The sequence below is a fragment of the Scyliorhinus torazame genome, chromosome 4 (assembly GCF_047496885.1).
Source record: "Scyliorhinus torazame isolate Kashiwa2021f chromosome 4, sScyTor2.1, whole genome shotgun sequence".
NCBI lineage: Eukaryota > Metazoa > Chordata > Chondrichthyes > Carcharhiniformes > Scyliorhinidae > Scyliorhinus > Scyliorhinus torazame.
This window is the reverse complement of record NC_092710.1, coordinates 317,778,173-317,798,623: the sequence shown is the minus strand read 5'-3', so window position 1 is coordinate 317,798,623 and position 20,451 is coordinate 317,778,173. Positions and strand designations below refer to the sequence as shown.

Here is a 20,451-nt window from a genome sequence, read left to right as displayed (position 1 = left end):
GGCCTTGGAAAGGGTCCAGAGGAGGTTCACAAGAATGACCCCTGGAATGAAGAGCTTGTCGTATGAGGAATGGTGGAGGACTGCGTCTGTACTCGTTGAAGTTTAGAATGATGAGGGGGGAACTTATTGAAACTTACAGAATACTGAGAGGCCTGGATAAAGTGGACGTGGAGAGGATGTTTCCATTTGTAGGAAAAACTAGAAGCAGAGGATACAATCTCCATAAAGGGAAATCCTTTAAAACAGAGATGAGGAGGAATTTCTTCAGCCAGAGGCTGGTGAATCTGTGGAACTCTTTGCCGCAGAAGGCTGTGGAGGCCAAATCATTGAGTGTCTTTAAGACAGAGATAGATAGGTTCTTGATTAATAAGGGATCAGGGGTTATGAGGAAAAGGCAAGAGAATGGGGATGAGAAAAATATCAGTCATCGTTGAATGGCGGAGCAGACTCGATGGGCCGACTGGCCTAACTAATTCTGCTCCTATGTCTTATGGTCTTATGGTTAGGCCAGCATTTATTGCCCATCCCTAGATGCCCTTCAGAAGGTGTGATGAGTCTTGAACCACTGCAGTCCCTAAGGTTCCAAGATTTTGACCCAACGATAGTGAAGGAATGGTGATATATTTCCAAGTCAGGGTGGTGAGTGACTGGGAGTGGAACCTCCAGGTGGTGGGGTTCCCAGGTATCTGCTGCTCTTGTCCTTCTCGATGGTAGCAGCCGTGGGTTTGGAAGGTGCTGTCTGAGGAACCTTGGTGAGTTACTGCAGTGCATCTTGCAGATGGTACACCCGGCTGCCAGTGTTCGTCAGTGATAGAGGGTTTGAATGTTTGTGGAAGGGGGAGCAATCAAGTGGCTGCTTTGTCCTGGATGGTGTAGAGCTTCTTGGGTGTTGTGGGAGCTCCACTAATCCAGAGAGCTCTTGTAGATGGTGGACAGGCTTTGGGGGATCAGGAGGTGAGTTACTTGCCGAAGGATTCCTAGCCTTTGACCTGCTCTGGTAGCCACAGTATTAATATTGCCAGTCCAGTTATATACCAGGGGTATATTCATCTCCCTTTTCCCAGAATATTTGTACATTGTATCCGTGTGAATATGCTCTACCTGCAATTTCCAGATAAAGTGGAATTTGGTTTGGGTGACTGCCATGACGCAGGACGAGGGTATCGGTCAGACCTGCGAGAGCACCTCACAGTCACTGGTTAGGTTCTTACCACAATCGAGAGGGAGTGCCATTTCCAGTTTTGCTTGATTTTAATAAATTCCTCCCAGGCCTCTTCGAAATATATTCCCAGCTAATCTAAACAGATGGTGAAGGGACCAATGATTGACTAGCTCAGTTCCCTACCAACATGGCCTTGCATTTACTGTCATTTACTCTGGCTCCCGAGGCCAGTTAGAACTGGTTGTAGATGCTCATTAGTTTGTACTGATTAGCAGGTCCGAGCAGAAGATGTCTGATGTCATTTAGGTAAAGGGAGACATTAATATGATTTTTAAAAGGATTAAAGGGAATTGGGTAACGTAGGGAGGTGGATATGAGACCAGGAAGAGATTAGCCATGATCTGATTGAATTGCGGAGAAGGCTCGAGGGGTTGAATTGCCGACATCTGCTCCTAATTCCTACGTTGCTATGAGCTGCCTGGGATCGTCATTCCTCATATGCCCATATCCTTCCAGGCAAAAGATTTAATGCAGTGCATAACCAAGAGGAGGAGAGAGAATTCAGCCTCGCCAGACTTCAGATTTGTTTGCAATGCTTACCAATCCCCACTTGTTGGTTAAAACAATGCTAATGATTCTTATGGGGAGCAGTTGAGTTCACTTGCATAGTCACTCCCCAGAACCCATTTTGAACTTCATTCGCGTGCGTACAATGGTTCGACAACGGACTTCTCTTGTCCAAGCTGATTAGGCAGCTGCTTACCCTCCTGCCCTGTACGTGGTCAGTCACAACCCTGAGCAACTATCAGAGGTCTTCCTGCCAAGTATGACACAGGCCTAATCCAGGTGGAGCACCAGGTCCAGAGCAGATTTGACCTGCTTAGTGATGACCTTGGTTATAATTATGCAGCCAACATTAAGCTGCAAAATGGGATGTCAATTTCTGATCTCAACCTTCCTTTCCTCCTGTTTGCAGATGAGAGTTATGTCCATAGATTCTGGCATTCTGCCAGCCAGAAGCATACTTTGATATACATTCCAGTCTAAGTCAATCTAACCACACAATGTCGGCTGGTCAACCCATTACTCATCTCAAAGCACTGGGTGACCTTTGTCAACTTGTCCAGTTTTAGTTCCTTGTCCTGAGAGTCCACTTTCTGTCATCTAAAACTGATGTGGAGATGCCGGTGTTGGACTGGGGTGAGCACAGTAAATAGTCTTAAAACACCACGTTAAAGTCCAACAGGTTTGTTTTGAATCACTAGCTTTCGGAGCACTGCTCCTTCCTCAGGTGAATGAAGAGGTAAGTTCCAGAAACATATATATAGACAAAGTCAAAGATGCAATACGATACTTTGAATGCGAGCATTTGCAGGTAATTAAGTCTTTACAATTCCAGAGAGAGGGGTATCCCAGGTTAAAGAGGTGTGAATTGTCTCAAGACAGGACAGTTGGTAGGATTTCGCAAGCCCAGGCCAGATGGTGGGGGGTGAATGTAATGCGACATGAATCCAAGATCCCAGTTGAAGCCGTACTCATGTGTGCGGAACTTAGCTATATGTTTCTGCTCGGTGATTCTGCGTTGTCGCACGTCCTGAATGCCGCCTTGGAGAACGCTTACCCGGAGATCAGAGGCTGAATGCCCTTGACTGCTGAAGTGTTCCCCGACTGGAACGGAACATTCCCGCCTGGCGATTGTCGCGCGATGTCCATTCATCTGTTGTCGCAGCTTCTGCATGGTCTCGCCAATGTACCGCACATCGGGACATCATTTCCTGCAGCGTTTGAGGTAGACAACGTTGGCCAAGTCGCACGAATATGTACCGCGTACCTGGTGGGTGGTGTTCTCACGTGTAATGGTGGTACCCATGTCGATGATCTGGCACGTCTTGCAGAGATTGCCATGGCAGGGTTGTGTGGTGTTGTGGTCGCTGTTGAAAAATGAAAATCGCTTATTGTCACAAGTAGGCTTCAAATGAAGTTACTGTGAAAAGCCCCTAGTCGCCACATTCCGGCGCCTGTTCGGGGAGACCAAGCCGAGCTGCTGGCCTGACTTGGTCTGCTTTAAAAGCCAGCGATTTAGCCCAGTGTGTGAAACCAGCCCCTGTTCTGAAGGCTGGGTAGTTTGCTGCAAACAATGGTTTGTTCGAGGTTGCACGGTTATTTGAAGGCAAGTAGTGGGGGTGTGGGGAAGACCTTGTCTTCATCGATGACGTGTTGAAGGCTGTGAAGAAGATGACGTAGTTTCTCCGCTCTGGGGAAGTACTGGATGAAGAAGAGTACTCTGTCGGTTGTGTCCCATGTTTGTCTTCTGAGGAGGTCGGATCAGTTTTTTGCTGTGGCGCTTTGGAACTGTTGAGGACAGGAGATAGAGGACAGGACTGCTCTCTTTACGTTTCATGTTGTACAGCCCGCCGTAAAAGAATTTGATGATTTTTAGTATGTTGGTTGCGAGGACATCATCAAGCCATCTTCTTCCTTCAGACTGTTAATCAGAGATCGCTGTGTACTTTTGAAAGAAAATATGAGAACACTTCTCATCCTGCTCCACAAAATGGACATTGGACCAAAAGATGATCTTGGAGGACTCTGAGGTAAAGAGTGGGGCATGTTGGGACTTCAGCTTTTCAAGCTTCTTCCTGACATTGACTCCCATCGCCTGCAGCTGGTACAGGTTCTGCATGCTTCTTTGGAGGCAGGACATTTACCTCTGTCTCTCTCTGTCACCTTCAACCTTCAGAACACCTTTGACGATGGAGAAACCTAAAATTCGCCCTGATTGCTTCCACCAGTGTGTCATAGAATCAGAGAAAGATTTCATCGTCTTCCGAACTTTGTCATTCATTTTTGAGTCCCTCGATGTTTTCTGGAGTCAGCAGTTTCGCGTTCAGATTCTATGTGTCCCTGACAACCTTCTAGTCTTCCGATAATTGGCAGTCCGCCAGTGGGAAACAGTGGTCAGAAAAGAACACTGGCATGACATTAGTGAGCCTGACCTTGAGTGCTTGAGATAGAAACAGGAAAGTTGGCACAATTGGACTCGTTTGGTAAAAATATCGACTGTTTCTCAACTTTGTGTGTCATCCTTGAGCAGCGGCAATGTTAATCATCTCTATATCTCTCCAATAGAATAGAATCATAGAATCCCTACCGTGCAGAAGGAGGCCATTCTGTCCATCAACTCTGCACCAACACTCCGAAAGTGCACCCTCCCTAGGCCCAATCCCCAGTCACAACCACCCGCCGGATCCCTGTAACCCCACCTAACTGTTGGACACTAAGGGGCATTCAATCCACCTAACCTGCACATCTTTGGACTGTGGGAGGAAACCGGAGCACCCGAAGGAAACCCACGTGGACACAGACCACCCAAGGCCGGAATCGAACCCGGGTCCCTGGCGCTGTTAGGTAGCAGCGTGCCACTTTGCCACCAAACGTATGAGGTCAAAGCAAGCATAGTATTTCTTCGTAACTTTGTCCTTTGATGCTGGAGGTCAGCCTCATCATGACTCTTCATTTCATTGCCTCAAGTGCTTTTGTGCCTTCTAGGAAAGCATCCTATCTGGCTGCATCAAAGCCTGGTATGGCAACTGCTCGGTCCAGATCTGCAAGAAACTTCAGACAGATGTGAACACCGCCCAGTCCATCACACGAATCTGACGCCCATCCATTGACTCCATCTACACCTCCCGCTGCCTGTGAAAAGCGGGCAGCATAGTCAAAGACCCCTCCCACCCAGCTTACTCACTCTTCCATCTTCTTCCATCGGGCAGGAGATACAGAAGTCTGAGAACACGCACGAACAGGTTCAAAAACAGCTTCTTCCCTGCTTTTACCAGACTCCTAAACCAGGCATTGTCAAAGTCGGGGGCGCAAACCGTGGGTGGATCGCGGGCGGGTATCGTGGGTTGCGGAGCCGTCCGTCGCTCCCAATCGCGCAAATTCGCAAGCAACATCCGCAGCAGCTGGCTGTTCAAAAGCAGCCTTCAAAATGGCCACGAACATATTTTAAAAAATGCGGCCCCACTTCGCATGCATGCCCGCTCATAACATGCGCAGAGATTTTAAAAATCTGGTCGCAGCCTTTTTGAAGGCCATTCGCAGCCGGCATTGTTAAAAGCCGGCTGCAAAAAGTTTGGGGAGAATGATATGATTGGTTGCTTTCTGAACTTTGATGCTGATTATTCCTTGCGTCTGAATAAAGCTCGTAGTCTTACAGTTGAAGAAGATGCTTTATTTCTATGAGTTTGTTCTCTCTCCAGCACTTAGACTATGTTACATCTGAGCTGCCTGTCTGTGTCCTGCTCACCAGCTGCTATTCCTGTGAAGAGAGAGAGGCTACATCCTGTTTGTCTATGTTTATATACATCTTTGGTGCTCCCTCTATTGGTTACTTAGTTGTAGTGTATTTACCTTAACCCCTTGTGTGTATACAGTGATGCATATCACTACATCCCCCTTTTGTTCTTGTTACATATTTTCCGTACTTTGTTAAAGAAAATTGTACAAAACAGGTAGATAAATGATGACATGTTCAAGTTGTGATGATATTACTGATTATACAAAGCCAATTAATATTTATGAGTCCAATCTTAATTTAAAAAATTTATGAGTCCAAACTTTATGAATTTGTTCGGTTGAGTTGCTTTCTTCTTCTGTTGTTGAAGTGGTGATGTTGATGTCGTCATTTCATTGTGAACGTCGTCAGTGTTCTTGTGTTTAAGTAACCAAGAAGTCATCATGAGGTGTTCGAATGGCCAAATCACTTTGTTGTCTGATTCAGACTTTTTTTTTTCTATGCTTGTGATATTGATTCTGTATGTCATCTTTGTTGTCTGACCTGGACTTTTTTCTGTGCTTGCGGTATTGATTCTGTATGTCATCTGCCTTGAAAGCTGGTTTGCTTGTTTGTAGTGGAGCAAATGTGAATTTGTGAGATTCGTTGTCATGCCATGGTATATTTGTACTCTTGCCATTGTTTTGAGCTGTGCTGTTACATTGACCTTCATGTGCAGAGTTGTACCATGTCGTACAAGTTGTTGTTTCATTGTTGCTGTTTTTGTTGTTTCTGTCTTGGTTGTTTCCATTGTTGTTCTCATTGTTTTTGTCGTGCTTGTTGTTGCTGTTGTTGCCTTTGTTATGCTTCTTGTTATTGTTTTTGTTGTTGTTCTTATAGTTTTTGTTGTCGTGCTTGTAGTTTTTGTTGTCATGCTTGTAGTTTTTGTTGTTGTTCTTTTGTGATTCTTGTTGTTTTTCTGTTGCTGTTGTTATTCTTGTTTCTGTTGTGCTTCATGTGGTTTCTGTTGTTCTTGTTGCGCTCAATGACTGTTCCGTGTGGATAATTCGAGTAATTCTCAAAGTCATTTGTGTCAGTGTCCTTTGTGGTATCTGATGCTTCATTGAGTGTTTCTTCCTGACGATTGTGTGAATGATCTGATGTTGCATTGATCTTGGTGACATCAGTCATTTGTGGTTGATGTGATTCCTCTTTTATTCTTTGGTGCTCCTCTTCTGGAGTCATTTCTGGTTCACTTGAATCATCATTGGTTTCTTGATGCTCCTCTTCTAGAGTCAAAATCTTAAAGATTTCATTTTCTTGTGAATAGGTTCGAGTAGATGAGGTTTTAATTGATGTGGTCTCACTGGACTCAAGAGTAGTTTCATTTTGATTGATGAGTGCTTCTGTACATACGAGCTGAGATCTGTCAGTCTCGCTGTGATCGTGCACATCTTGTATGGGAATTGTGATTTCTTTGTCACTTGTCTCACATACAGTGGGCAGACATTCAGTGTCTCCTTGTTGGTTAAATGAGATGGGTAGACTTTCATAATCTTCTTCTGGTGGCTCAAATAAGCTGGGTAGACTTTCATAGTCTTTTTGTTGTTCACATGAACTTGGTAGACTTTCATAGTCTGCTGCTGGTTGCTCAGATAAGGTTGATAGACCTTCATGGTCTTGTTCATGCATGGACTTGCTTCCATTTTGGAGTCTGTCAACGGGTTCTCTGTGGAGGCTTGTATCGCTTTCTCTGTGGAGTCTTTCATCGCGCTCTGTGTGGAGTCGTGCAGTGGTCTCTCTGTGGAGTCGATCTGTGCTCTCCCAACGGAGTCATTCAGTACTCGCTGTATGGCATTGTTTTCTTCTTGGGTATTTGACAGGTTGCTGTCATCCAATGTATCGACGATCTGCCATTGCATCATGGTATTGGACTTATCTACCATGAGTAGAGTCGTGTTGAGCTTTTCAACCGTGGCGCTGATACTTTTATGATCATCATATCCGAATAACTCAGCCATGCCTGAGTAGTATTCTTCGATAAACAAATCATCTTCTTTTGTTTCGGATTTGTCATCGTGCTCTTCATGTTCAATGAACAATTCATATTCTTTGTTTTCGGATTTGTCATTGTGCTCTTCACTTCAGGTGGTGCAGACTGCTTGTTCCAGGGTGCTGCGGAGGTTATTTTCAACTGCTGGTAGAAGTCCGAGTTTTCTTCTGTTTTCGATCGTGCTTTGTCTGCATCTTGTGTAACTTTTCTAGTAAGCATTCTGAAGTCACCTGGTCCTGGTACCATGTATTATTCCTTGTGTCTATATAAAGCTCGTAGTCTTACAGTTGAAGAAGATGCTTTATTTCTATGAGTTTGTTCTCTCTCCAGCGCTTAGACTATGTTACATCTCTGCTGCCTGTCTGTGTCCTGCTCACCAGCTGCCGTTCCTGTGAAGCTACTTCCTGTTTATCTATGTATATATACATCTGTGGTGCTCCCTCTAGTGGTTACTTAGTTGTAGTGTATTTATCTTAACCCCTTTTGTATATACAGTGATGCATATCACTACACTGATGAAGTGGAAGTCTCTTACTCCAAGAATGGTGAGTGATCCAACGATGGTTTCACCGGAGCTGTAACTTCAACCAAGAGATGTCAACTTTTTCAACTTGATTTTTAAACATGCCAAAACAAAGTGCCTGCAGATCGTATTTGGAAGCTTTATCAATTAATTGATTTTTAAATGTCTTTTATTTTTTTTACATTTTTAATTGTAATGTTTAGGTGAAATGTGGTGATCCTCCAATTTCTAGAGGATGAAAACATTTTCAGTTTCTGCATTTTTTTCCTGTAAAATGTCATCAAATAAACCCCCCCGAACTTGTAAAAAAAAAAGCCGGCTGCTGTTGCCAGCGAATTTGCGCAATCGGAGACGCAGAAGATTTTTTTAAAAATTCTATGTAATCTTCCTGCCTGAAGGGAGGTAGAGAGCAGGTCACGCCCCCCCCGAACATTGACATCGCGTGCTTTGGGCGCGATTGCGATTCCTCCATTTTGTCAGCAGCAAACAAAGTAAGAGAAAATAGTGCATCGCGAAGGTCGGCTGCCAAGGGTCGCTAAGGTCGGCCGGCGAGGGTCACGAAGGTCATCCAGGTTGGGTCGCGGAGGTTGGCTGGTTGGTAAAAATGGGTCCTCGGAACAAAAGTTTGAAAATCAGTCCTAAACGACCCTCTTATGGACTGACCTGATTAATGCTACACTCCTGTATGCTTCACTCGATGCCGGTGTCTATGTATTTACATTGTGTACCTTGTGTTGCCCTATTACGTTTTTTTTTTAAATTTCTTTTCTATTCATGTACTTAATGATTTGTTTGAGCTGCTTGCAGAAAAATACATCTCACTGTACCTTGGTACACGTGACAATAAACCAATCCAATGCTGTAGTGACCAGAATTTGACACATTACACAGGTATAGTCCATTGAGAGCAATGTGGACATAGGAACAGGAGAAGGTCATTCAGTTCCCAGGCATGTTCCACCATATGCCTTGATCATAACTGATTTGTACCTTAACTCAATTTACCTACCTTTTGCTCTGTGTGCTCTATTCATCTCGCTTTAAAATTTCGGTTGACTCAGTAATATTCCTGCTTTTCTAGGAAGCAAGCCTCAGATTTACAAAATCCTTTGTATGAAAAGATGATCCCTGATTTTACTTCTAAATAACCTATTCTAATTTAGAGCTTATCCCCTCTTGTTCTGGATTCACACCAGAAGAAATAATTTCACCGACTCCACCCTTTGGGAGCTCCTAAATCATTTTAAACACCACAAGGAAATATGTTAGCAGGTAAGGAATTAGCCACAAGTGACTGCAGGAATCTCGCTCTATTAGGGAGGCAACTGGTGATATTGCTTAAGGGGAAACCATTCTGCATCAAGCATGGGCAAGCAAGGAGGTAGGTCCCAAGTCCATCTCAGCCAGAATGGGAATTGAACCTGTGCTACATGCATTATTTTGAATAGTACACTAACTACTAGCCAACTGAGCTAGCTGGCCCCCCTTCAAAGGAGTATAAATCTCATTGTCTGTGCGGAGCCTGCACGTTCTCCCTGTGGGTTTCCTCCGGGAGCTCTAGTTTCCTCCCACAACTCCCAAAAGACGTGCTGTTAGGTGAATTGGACATTCTGAATTCTCCCTCTGTGTACCCAAACAGGCGCCAGAAAGTGGCGACTAGGAGATTTTCACAGTAAACTTCATGTGGTGTTAATGTAAGCATACATGTGACAATAATAAAGATTATTATTATTATTGAGACAATTTGTCCTCATAATTTAAAGCTTTCAAACCCTGGTTTCGGTAAATGAGTAAGGAGGGGTGGAAATGAGCAGTTACAGTGACACCCTTTTGATTAAAGGGGATTCAATCACAGAATCATAGAATTTACAATGCGGAAGGAGGCCATTCAGCCCATCGAGTCTGCACCGGCCCTTGGAAAGAGCACCCTGCCTAAGCCCACACCTCCACCCTATCCCCGCAACCCAGCAATCCCACGCAACTTTTTTGGACACTAAGGGCAATTTATCATGGCCAATCCACCTAACCTGCACATCTTTGGACTGTGGGAGGAAACCGGAGCACCCGGAGGAAACCAACTCAGACACGGGGAGAAAGTGCGGACTCCGCACAGACAGTGACCCAGGCCAGGAATTGAACCTGGCACCCTGGTGCTGTGAAGCAACTGTGCTAACCACTGTGCTACCGTGCCGCCCAATGCTTTTGAGTCCTGCACCTGTCTCGAATTTTACAATTGATGTCACGAAATTTAGCTATAGAACTTCCGATGATAGCTGATATACACCAATGCTTTCTCTCATGAAAGTGTTGAGGACTTGTGGGTGGCTCAATGGCTGCCTCACTGCTGCCTCACAGCTCCAGGGACCCGAGTTCAATTACTGTCTGGCGGAGTTTGCACTTTCTCCCTGTGTCTGCGTGGGTTTCCTTCAGGAGCTTCGGTTTCCTCCCAAAAAAATGTGCAGGTTAGGTGGATTGGCCCCACTAAATTGCCCTTTAATGTCCATGAAGTGGGTTAAGTGGGGTTATGGGGTTGCAGTGATAGGGTGGTAGCCTGGGTAGAGTACTCTTTCACAGGGTCGATGCCGACATGGTGGGCCGAATGGCCTCCTTCTGCATTGCAAGGATTCTATGATTCCATGACTTTAGGGTGAAAATTGAATTGCCCCTGTTTTTAAGCAGGGGGGGAAGAGAGAGGGAGGGGTTGGCTTGTTTCCTGACGAGGCCACACCCAGTCCTGCTGAGGCAGACAGCATGCAAGCGTTGTGCTACCTCCTCATTTATCTGATTACAGCTCGAGGCTCTGTTGAATGCACTGCTGACTGATGTTCAATGAGGTGCAGTTGCCCAGCAGCATGCATAGCTAGCAGTGTTTCAGCCAGCCTGCATCTCTTAAAGACAGCCTCCGCCTATGAAAGGGAAGCTGCAGTCATTTTGCAGAAGCAGCTGCTTGCTAACAGCAAATGTGGGCAGCACGGTAGCATAGTGGTTAGCACTGTTGCTTCACAGCTCCAGCGTCCCAGGTTCGATTCCCGGCCTGGGTCACTGTCTGTGCGAAGTCTGCACGTTCTCCTCGTGTCTGCGTGGGTTTCCTCCGGGAGCTCCGGTTTTCTCCCACAGCCAAAGATGTGCAGGTTAGGTGGATTGGCCATGCTAAATTGCCCTTAATGTCCAAAAGGGTTGGGTGGGGTTGCTGGGTTATGGATATGGGGTGGAGGTGTGGGCTTAAGTGGGGTGCTCTTTCCAAGGGCCGGTGCAGACTCGATGGGCCAAATGGCCTCCTTCTGCACTGTAAATTCTATGTCTATGTATTGGGTACAAAGTGAAGCATAGCTGATGGAGCAACAGGGAAGGAAGCGGGCTCCCATGTTTTCCAATGCAGCTCTGGGGGGCATTAGCACAAGAGGTGGTAATGGTAGAGAAGCAATTATTTTTCCACAGGGGTCCAGGAGGCTCTCAAGGCACACGCTGAGAAAGGAATGGAGTAAGTGACCAGGGAGGAAGTTCAATGACCGCACACAAGTGGTCAAGATCAGTGACTGCACCTTCCTAAGGCATCTCCTACCCACCTCACCACCAATTGCAGTAACTTCATTGCAGTGTTAATGCAAACCTACCTGTGAACACTAATAAAGATTATTATTAATCTCTCATGCTGGCAATGCCCCACATCCTGATTACTCACCCATCAGCAGCCTTCTCAAGGATGATGAGGGACGGGCAGAAATCAATGCGCACATCCCCTGAGTGAATAAGTAAAAAACACATCTCCAGTATTCGGGACGCAGATCTAACATTCAGATGCTCCACCTAACCCTCGCACACCTTCCAATGCTGCCATCCTCACACTTACCACTGCTGCCTCCACATACCTCCAGCCATTCAGCCAGGGCAGGTACATCACCCAAATACATTGCAAGACAATCACTGACATTCTTACAAGAGCAAAATACTGCGATATCTGGGTTTCTGAAATAAAAACAGAAAATGCTGCAAATACTCAGCTGGTCCAGCAGCATCTGTGGAGAGAGGAACGTTAATGTTTCAGGTCAATGATCTTCCATCGGAACTGGCTGTTGTGATGCAATTCTTGACTCCAGAAGATGGTGGATGCTCCATCATTGAGTATGTTCGAGACGGGGATTGATAGCTTTTGTTATTCTCTCAGGGTCATCAAGATACCTACTGGGGATGGGTGGGGGAGTTGACGATCAGTCATAATCGTATTTAATGGCAGAGCAGGCTTGATAGGTTGTATGGTCTCCTCCTGCATCATTCCATTGAAAACATGGACAAAGGCAATGTGATCCATGTTTGCTGCCATGCAGGCTCTGACTGCTGTATGATAGCAGTGGATCTAAATGATCCATGGGGATTGCAGGCTCTCACATCAGTCCAGCAATCTTCCTCCAATGATTACTTTTCTGGCTGAGGCGCTGCCCTCGGGGAATGGCAGTGGCTCTGTAATGCGCAAATCCACTGTCCTCTCTCAAGATGGCAGCATTCATTCTCCCAACATTGACACTCCAACAGTGCCCTTGCTTTTTTCTCTCAGCCAGCCCAGCCCTGAAATCTGTTGCCTATGCCGAGGTCGAAGCTGGACGCCCAAAGCCCAGAGCCGCTTGAAGTCGGCCTGTAGGATCATCCTGGTGTCTTCCCCAGTGAGAGTCAGCAGCCTCCAGCAACCAGATTGCAGCCCCTCAGCTAGCACTGTATTGGAACACTAGGACAGAAAAATGCACCTCCAAGTAACAGAATGCATAATGGTGAATAGTTCTGTTTTATATGTGTTGTTAGAGGTGTTACTTTTGGATAAAGTTGTTTCGGAAAGGATTTTGTTGGTGCATTTTATTTCAGGATTTTGGCCAAGAGAATACCAGATGGGGGGCAACAGATGAATTGAAACATGGAGATCTGTGGAACATTGATTCTGATGGGTTGACATCTTGGGCGAAATTCTCCCCCAACGGTGCGATGTCTGCCGACTGGCGCCCAAATCGGCGCCAATCAGACGGGCATCGCGCCGCCCCAAAGGTGCGGAATGCTCCGCATCTTTGGCGGCCTAGCCCCAACATTGAGGGGCTAGGCCGGCGCCGGAGGGATTTCCGCCCCGCCAGCTGGCGGAAATGGCGTTTGTTGCCCCGCCAGCTGGCGGGGAAATGTGGCGCATGCGCGGGAGCGTCAGCGGCCGCTGACAGTTTCCCGGCGCATGCGCGGGAGCGTCAGCGGCTGCTGAAAGTTTCCCGCGCATGCGCAGTGGGGAGAGTCACTTCCGCCTCCGCCATGGTGGAGGCCGTGGCGGAGGCGGAAGGGAAAGAGTGTCCCACGGCACATGCCAGCCCGCGGATCGGTGGGCCCCGATCGCGGGCCAGGCCACCGTGGGGGCACCCCCTGGGGTCAGATCGCCCCGCGCCCCCCCCCCCCCCCAGGCCCCCGGAGCCCGCCCACGCCACCTGGTCCCGCCGGTAAATACCAGGTTTAATTTACGCCGGCGGGACAGGCAATTTCTGGGCGGGACTTCAGCCCACCCGGGCCGGAGAATTGAGCGGGGGGTCCCGCCAACCGGCACGGCCCGATTCCCGCCCCCGCCCAATCTCCGGTACCGAAGACTTCGGCGGGGGTGGGGGCGGGATTCATGGCGGCCAACGGCCATTCTCCGACCCGGCGGGGGTCGGAGAATGACGCCCCTTAATTGAACTGCGTAGGTGCTTACGGACAAACCTCCTGGAATGAAGGGATCCCGGATGCCTCCTCCCCACCTTGCTTTGCTTTCCTTCCTCCTCTTCCTCCTGAGGTGGCCTCCAAATGCGTGGTGGGAAGAGCTGGACCTTCACGATAGCGAGGGTGCAGCACACTACCACAAACTTGGACACATCTTCTGGTGAGTGCTGGAGGGCTTCCACTGAGCAGTGCAGGCAGCGTAACCACTTCTTCAGTACATCCATGATCTGCTGCATGGCATTCCTGGTGGCAGCATGGCTCTTGTTGTAAGCATGTTCTCCAACTGTGGTCAGGTGCCATGTGTACAGAGGGTATCCTTTGTCTCAAAGCAGCTTGCCTCTGGTTTTTTTGTGGTCATGGGCTGCTGCCAGGATAATGGGCCTTTACTGATAAGATATTCTGGGTTTTCATGCAGACTAATGGCATGATTAATGGAGTGGTAGCCCTTAAGATCCCTGTAATTCTCCCTGTCTAGATGCGGAGCCCAAAGAGCCACAATGTCATCCAACATCATTGGAAATCCCAGGAGCCTGGTAAAGTTATATATGCACTCTGATAGCTTCTCTCTGGTAACAGGTGATTAAGTCCCTCTCCTGGTGTATAGGAACTTTGTCATCTCTGGGATTTGCTGGTTATTTTGCCTTCATCCATGTGTAAGAATCCACTTCTGTAGAAATCAAGGGCAAGGCGAAATGCTGACTATGATGATCAGCTGTGCAGCTCTACATCATATTGAAGGAGATGGCACAGTTGTTGCTGAATCACAGACATTGTTTTTGGCTGAGGTGGACGTAGGAGAAGGTTTCCTTGAAGATCCCGAGTGGGTCTGGCTTGTGAGGTGAACCCTCTTCCTGCAGCCTGTGTACACAGCTTCCCATAACTGCAGCCTGTGCTCCAGGTCCATGTCATGCTGTAGCCCAAGATAGACTGTAACTCTTAACAGTCATAATTCTCACAGGCATTCTGTTGGCAGGCAGAACGTCCTACTGACCTCTCAGTCAGAGTGAAACAAAGCTCCCTTCTCAATTAAAAGTGACCAAAACTCCTCAAGGAACACGCTGCAGCACTACTCCAAATGCTTTGCTACTTTGGTCTGAGTCAAATCTAATATGACAGAGTAACTCAGTAAACAATGTACCCTCCTCGCTCACATTTCCCTCAGTGTGTTTATTCCAGTACTGACAGGGTTACTGAGTGAATAAGCTGCCCTCCTCTCTCACATTTCCCTCAGTGTGTTTATTCCAGTACTGACAGGGTTACTGAGTGAATAAGCTGCCCTCCTCTCTCACATTTCCCTCAGTGTGTTTATTCCAGTACTGACAGGGTTACTGAGTGAATAAGCTGCCCTCCTCGCTCACATTTCCCTCAGTGTGTTTATTCCAGTACTGACCGGGTTACTGAGTGAATAAGCTGCCCTCCTCTCTCACATTTCCCTCAGTGTGTTTATTCCAGTACTGACAGGGTTACTGAGTGAATAAGCTGCCCTCCTCTCTCACATTTCCCTCAGTGTGTTTATTCCAGTACTGACAGGGTTACTGAGTGAATAAGCTGCCCTCCTCTCTCACATTCCCCTCAGTGTGTTTATTCCAGTACTGACAGGGTTACTGAGTGAATAAGCTGCCCTCCTCTCTCACATTCCCCTCAGTGTGTTTATTCCAGTACTGACAGGGTTACTGAGTGAATAAGCTGCCCTCCTCACTCACATTTCCCTCAGTGTGTTTATTCCAGTACTGACAGGGTTACTGAGTGAATAAGCTGTCCTCCTCACTCACATTTCCCTCAGTGTGTTTATTCCAGTACTGACAGGGTTACTGAGTGAATAAGCTGCCCTCCTCTCTCACATTCCCCTCAGTGTGTTTATTCCAGTACTGACAGGGTTACTGAGTGAATAAGCTGTCCTCCTCTCTCTCATTTCCCTCAGTGTGTTTATTCCAGTACTGACAGGGTTACTGAGTGAATAAGCTGCCCTCCTCTCTCACATTTCCCTCAGTGTGTTTATTCCAGTACTGACAGGGTGATGTACCGTCAATTATCATGGGACGAGAATGGTGAAACAATCGAGGCTTTATTGCACAAGATGTTGTGCCTTCTGCAGCTGGAACCAGAATGGGAGCAGCGCAGGAGAGCATACACTTTTATACGTCGCCTGCTGGGAGGAGCCAGCAGGCTGGGATTTACTGTGGTGCCTGTAATACAGTGGCAGTACCGTAATTCATGTAATGTGTTACCAGTGGTGTTTACCACATTCACCCCCTGTTTAAAAAAAGTCCGGCGGAGGTGAAGAAAACCATTACAGATTGAGTCTGTCGGGGGCTTTAGCCCTTCGCTGCAATTGCCTCAGTCCTGGTGGTGGTGTGGGTGCCAATGTGGTCACCTGCGACTCCGGGAGTGTGTTGTCCTCTCCTTCGTCACCCCTTAGTGGATCCAGTGAGGGGATGGATGCTGCTAGGGTGGGGGCTGCGGTGAGGTTCGCTGGTGGGTGGGTGGGTGGCGCAGGGGTGAACGAGGCAACCGGGGTGGGGGAGGGGGGCGGAGCGGTATCAGGTCGGGGGTTGTGGGTGGGGACCCAGCGGGTGCCAGGTCCCAGAGGGAGACAGTGTCCTGTCTCCCGTCAAGATGTGCCACGTAGGCATACTGTGGGTTTGCATGGAGGAGGTGGACTTTCTCAAACAAAGGGTCCGATTTATGGCTCCGCACATGCTTCCGGAGGAGGATGGGTCCAGGAACTGTCAGCCATGTTGGGAGCAAGACCCCGGAGGTGGACTTCCTAGGGAAGGCAAACACACGTTCATGAGGGGTCTCATTAGTAGCGGTGCACAGGAGCGACCGGATACAGTGGAGCACGTCGGGGAGGACCTCCTGCCAGCGGGAGACCAGGAGATTTCTAGACCGAAGGGCCAGCAGGACGGCCTTCCAGACCATCCCGTTCTCCCTCTCCACCTGCCCCTTTCCCCGGGGGTTGTAGCTAGTTGTTCTGCTCGAGGCGATGGCTTTGCTAAGCAGGAACTGACGCAGCTCATCACTCGTGAAGGAGGATCCCCAATCGCTGTGGATGTAGGTGGGGAAACCGAACAAGGTGAAGATGCTGTGAAGGGCCTTGGTGACCGTGGCAGAAGTCATGTCGGGGCACGGGATGGCGAAAGGGAAACTGGAGTACTCATCAATGACGTTGAGGAAGTGCATTTTGCGGTCGGTGGAGGGGAGGGGCCCTTTGAACTCCATGCTCAGGCGCTCAAAGAGGCGGGAGGCCTTCACCAGGTGCGCTCTATCTTGCCGGTAGAAGTGCGGCTTGCACTCTGCGCAGACTTGGCAGTCTCTGGTTACGGTCCTGACCTCAATGGACTAGGGCAGGTTGCGGGCCTTGACAAAATGGAAGAACCGGGTGAGCCCCCAGGTGGCAGAGGTCATTGTGGAGAGCCCAGAGTCGGTCCATTTACCGCCGGATAGGGCATCAGGGGGCTCATTGAGCTTCCCCGGGCAATACAAGATCTCATAGTTATACATGGAGAGCTCGATCCTCCACCTCAAAATCTTATCATTTTTGATCTTGCCCCGCAGTGTATTGTTAAACATGAAGGCAACCGACCGTTGGTCAGTGAGGAGAGTGAATCCCCTGCCGGCCAGGTAATGCCGCCAATGCCGCACAGCTTCCACAATGGCTTGGGCCTCTTTTTCGACAGAGGAGTGCCGAATTTAGGAGGCATGGAGGGTGCGGGAAAAGAAGACCGCAGGCCTGCCCGCCTGGTTGAGGGTGGCAGCCAGAGCTACGTCAGATGCATCGCTCTCCACCTAAAAGGGGAGGGACTCATCGACCGCGTACATTGTGGCCTTGGCGATGTCCGCCTTGATGTGTTTGAAGGCCCGGCGGGCCTCAGCCGTCAGGGGAAAAACTGTGGACTTGATGAGTGGGTGGGCCTTGTCCGTATAATTAGGGACCCACTGGGCATAATATGAGAAAAACCCCAGGCATCGTTTCAGGACCTTGGGGCAGTGGGGGAGAGGGAGTTCCAGGAGGGTGCGCATGCGGTCGGGGGCGGGCCCTAAGACTCCATTTTCCACTACATACCCAAGGATGGCTAAGTGGTTGGTGCGGAACACTCATTTCTCCTCATTGTAGGTGAGGTTAAGGAGTTTGGCGGTATGGATGAATTTTTGGAGGTTTGCGTCGTGGTTCTGCTGATCGTGGCCGCAGATGGTGACGTTATCTCGGTATGGGAAGGTGGCCCGCAGCCCATACTGGTCAACCATTCATAGAAGTTACAGTGCAGAAGGAGGCCATTCGGCCCATCGAGTCTGCACCAGCTCTTGGAAGGCGCACCCTACCCAAGCCCACACCTCCACCCTATCCCCATAATCCCATAACCCAGTAACCCCACCCAACACATTCGGTCCATCTCTCGCTGGAAGACCGAGACCCCATTGGAGACGCCAAAGGGAATTCTAAGGAAGTGATAGAGGCGGCCATCTGCTTCGAACGCAGTGTATTGGCGGTCCTCCGGGCGGATGGGGAGCTAGTGGTAGCCGGACTTCAAGTCAACTGTGGAGAAGACTCGATACTGCGCAATCTGATTGACCATGTCAGATATGCGTGGGAGGGGGTACGCATCGAGCTGCGTGTACCGGTTGATGGTCTGACTGTAGTCAATGACCATCCTGTGCTTCTCCCCAGTCTTCAATACCACCACTTAAGCTCTCCAGGGGCCATTACTGGCCTTAATGATCCCCTCTCGCAGAAGCCGTTGGACCTCCGATTTGATAAAGGTCCTGTCCTGCGCACTGCACCGTCTGCTCCTCGTGGCGACGGGCTTACAGTCCGGGGTGAGGTTCGCAAAAAGTGAAGGTGGATCGACCTTAAAGGTCGTGAGGCCACAGACGGTGAGGGGGGGTGGGCAGGGGTCCGCCGAATTTCAAAGTAAGGCTTTGGAGGTGGCATTGAAAATCAAGACTAGTAACAGGGCAGCGCAGAGATGGGGGAGGACGTAGAGCGTGAAGTTGCTGTACACTACGCCCTGAACGGTGAGGGTCACGACACAGTACCCCCGGATTTGCACGGAATGGGATCCGGAGGCCAGGGAGATTTTCTGGGTGATGGGGTGGACCGGGAGGGAGCAGCGCCTTAACGTAGCGCTGGGTGGATGAAACTTTCTGTGCTCCCGGAGTCAAAGAGACAGGTTGTTTCGTGCCCGTTGATCTTTACCGTCGTCCTAGCGGTCGCGAGGTTGCGGGGCCGAGACTGATCAAGGGTGATGGAGGCGAGTTGCGGAAGATGTTGGGAGGTCCCGGGCTGATCAGCGGTAGCGGCGGCATCGGCGGTCCGCGGACGGCCAGACGAGCAGGGGTCCTGAGGCACGGTCCAAGGTGGTGCCGAAGGTGGAGGGGCGCACATGGCGGACGGCATCAAAAATGGCAGCGCCCGCGGGCCGCACGTGGCTTGTGGTGGAGAAGATGGCGGTGCCCCTGGATCACACGTGGGGAGTGTAGCAATGCCGGGCCTGGAAACAGCGGCGACCGACCAGGCCTGGCAAACTGAAACAAAGTGGCCCTTCTTCCCACACCCGTTGCAGGTCGCGCTCCTCGGTGACATCCCAGGCAGCGCTGCCTGGGATGTTTGCTCTGGTCACAAAAATAACATAAAGGCCCACGAGTTGGCTGGCTGCCGTGCGGCGCAGGCTTGCAGTGTACTCGAGTCGGCAGCTGGTGGGGCCCACGATGCCCACGAGGGTGCCATGCGGTCGGAGGTGTAGGCCTCCAGATTACGGGAGGCCACTTCTAGGGAATTAGCAAGCGCACAGTCTCTGCAAGATCGAGCGTATCCCCTTCCAATAGCCGCTGGCAGACTTAATTCCTGTGACATAAGCGTCTCTGATTAGTAGTTTGGTGTTTTGGACTGACGAAACTGCCTGGCAGTCACAGTTCATACCGAGAATCCGTAGAGCCTGCAATAAATTGTCCTAAGTCTCCCCCGGGAGTTGCCGTCTCGTGGCCAGGAGGTGCCTGGCGTACACTTGATTCACAGACTTGATGTACTGTCCCTTTAGTAGCATCATTGCTTCTGTGTAGGTTGGCGCGTCCCGGAAGAGGGGAAAAACTTGAGGGTTCACCCGTGAGTAGAGGACCTGGCAGTTCTGTGGGTCAGAGAGTTCTTCAGTGGCTGCTCTGAGGTAGCCTTCAAAGCAGGCTAGCCAATGCTCGAAGGTGGACGTGGCATCGGCTGCATGAGTGCTCAGCTCCAGGTGATCAGGCTTGATTTACATGTTCATCTTTTAAAATCTTGTGCAATAAATTGATGTACCGTCAATTACCACGTGACGAGAATGGTGAAACAATCGAGGCTTTATTGCACAAGATATTGTGCCTCCTGCAGCTGGAACCAGAATGGGAGCAGCCGAGGAGAGCATACACTTTTATACGCCGCCTGCTGGGAGGAGCCAGCAGGCAGGGATTTACTGTGGTACCTGTAATGCAGTGGCAGTACCGTAATACATGTAATGTGTTACCAGTGGTGTTTACCACACAGGGTTACTGAGTGAATAAACTGCCCTACTCTCTCACATTTCCCGCAGTGTGTTTGTTCCAGTACTGACAGGGTTACTGAGTGAATAAGCTGTCCTCCTCACTCACATTGCCCTCAGTGTGTTTATTCCAGTACTGACAGGGTTACTGAGTGAATAAGCTGCCCTCCTCTCTCACATTTCCCTCAGTGTGTTTATTCCGGTACT

General features: G+C 49.1%; 1 long non-coding RNA gene and 1 pseudogene across 1 annotated transcript in view; both read right to left on the bottom strand.

Annotated features, from left to right (window-relative positions):
- LOC140411101 (uncharacterized) overlaps window positions 1-20,451 on the bottom strand; it is a 61,916-nt gene that overhangs the window by 34,067 nt on the left and 7,398 nt on the right. The window lies entirely within an intron of this gene.
- On the bottom strand, window positions 4,212-4,309 carry LOC140415727 (U6 spliceosomal RNA; annotated as a pseudogene).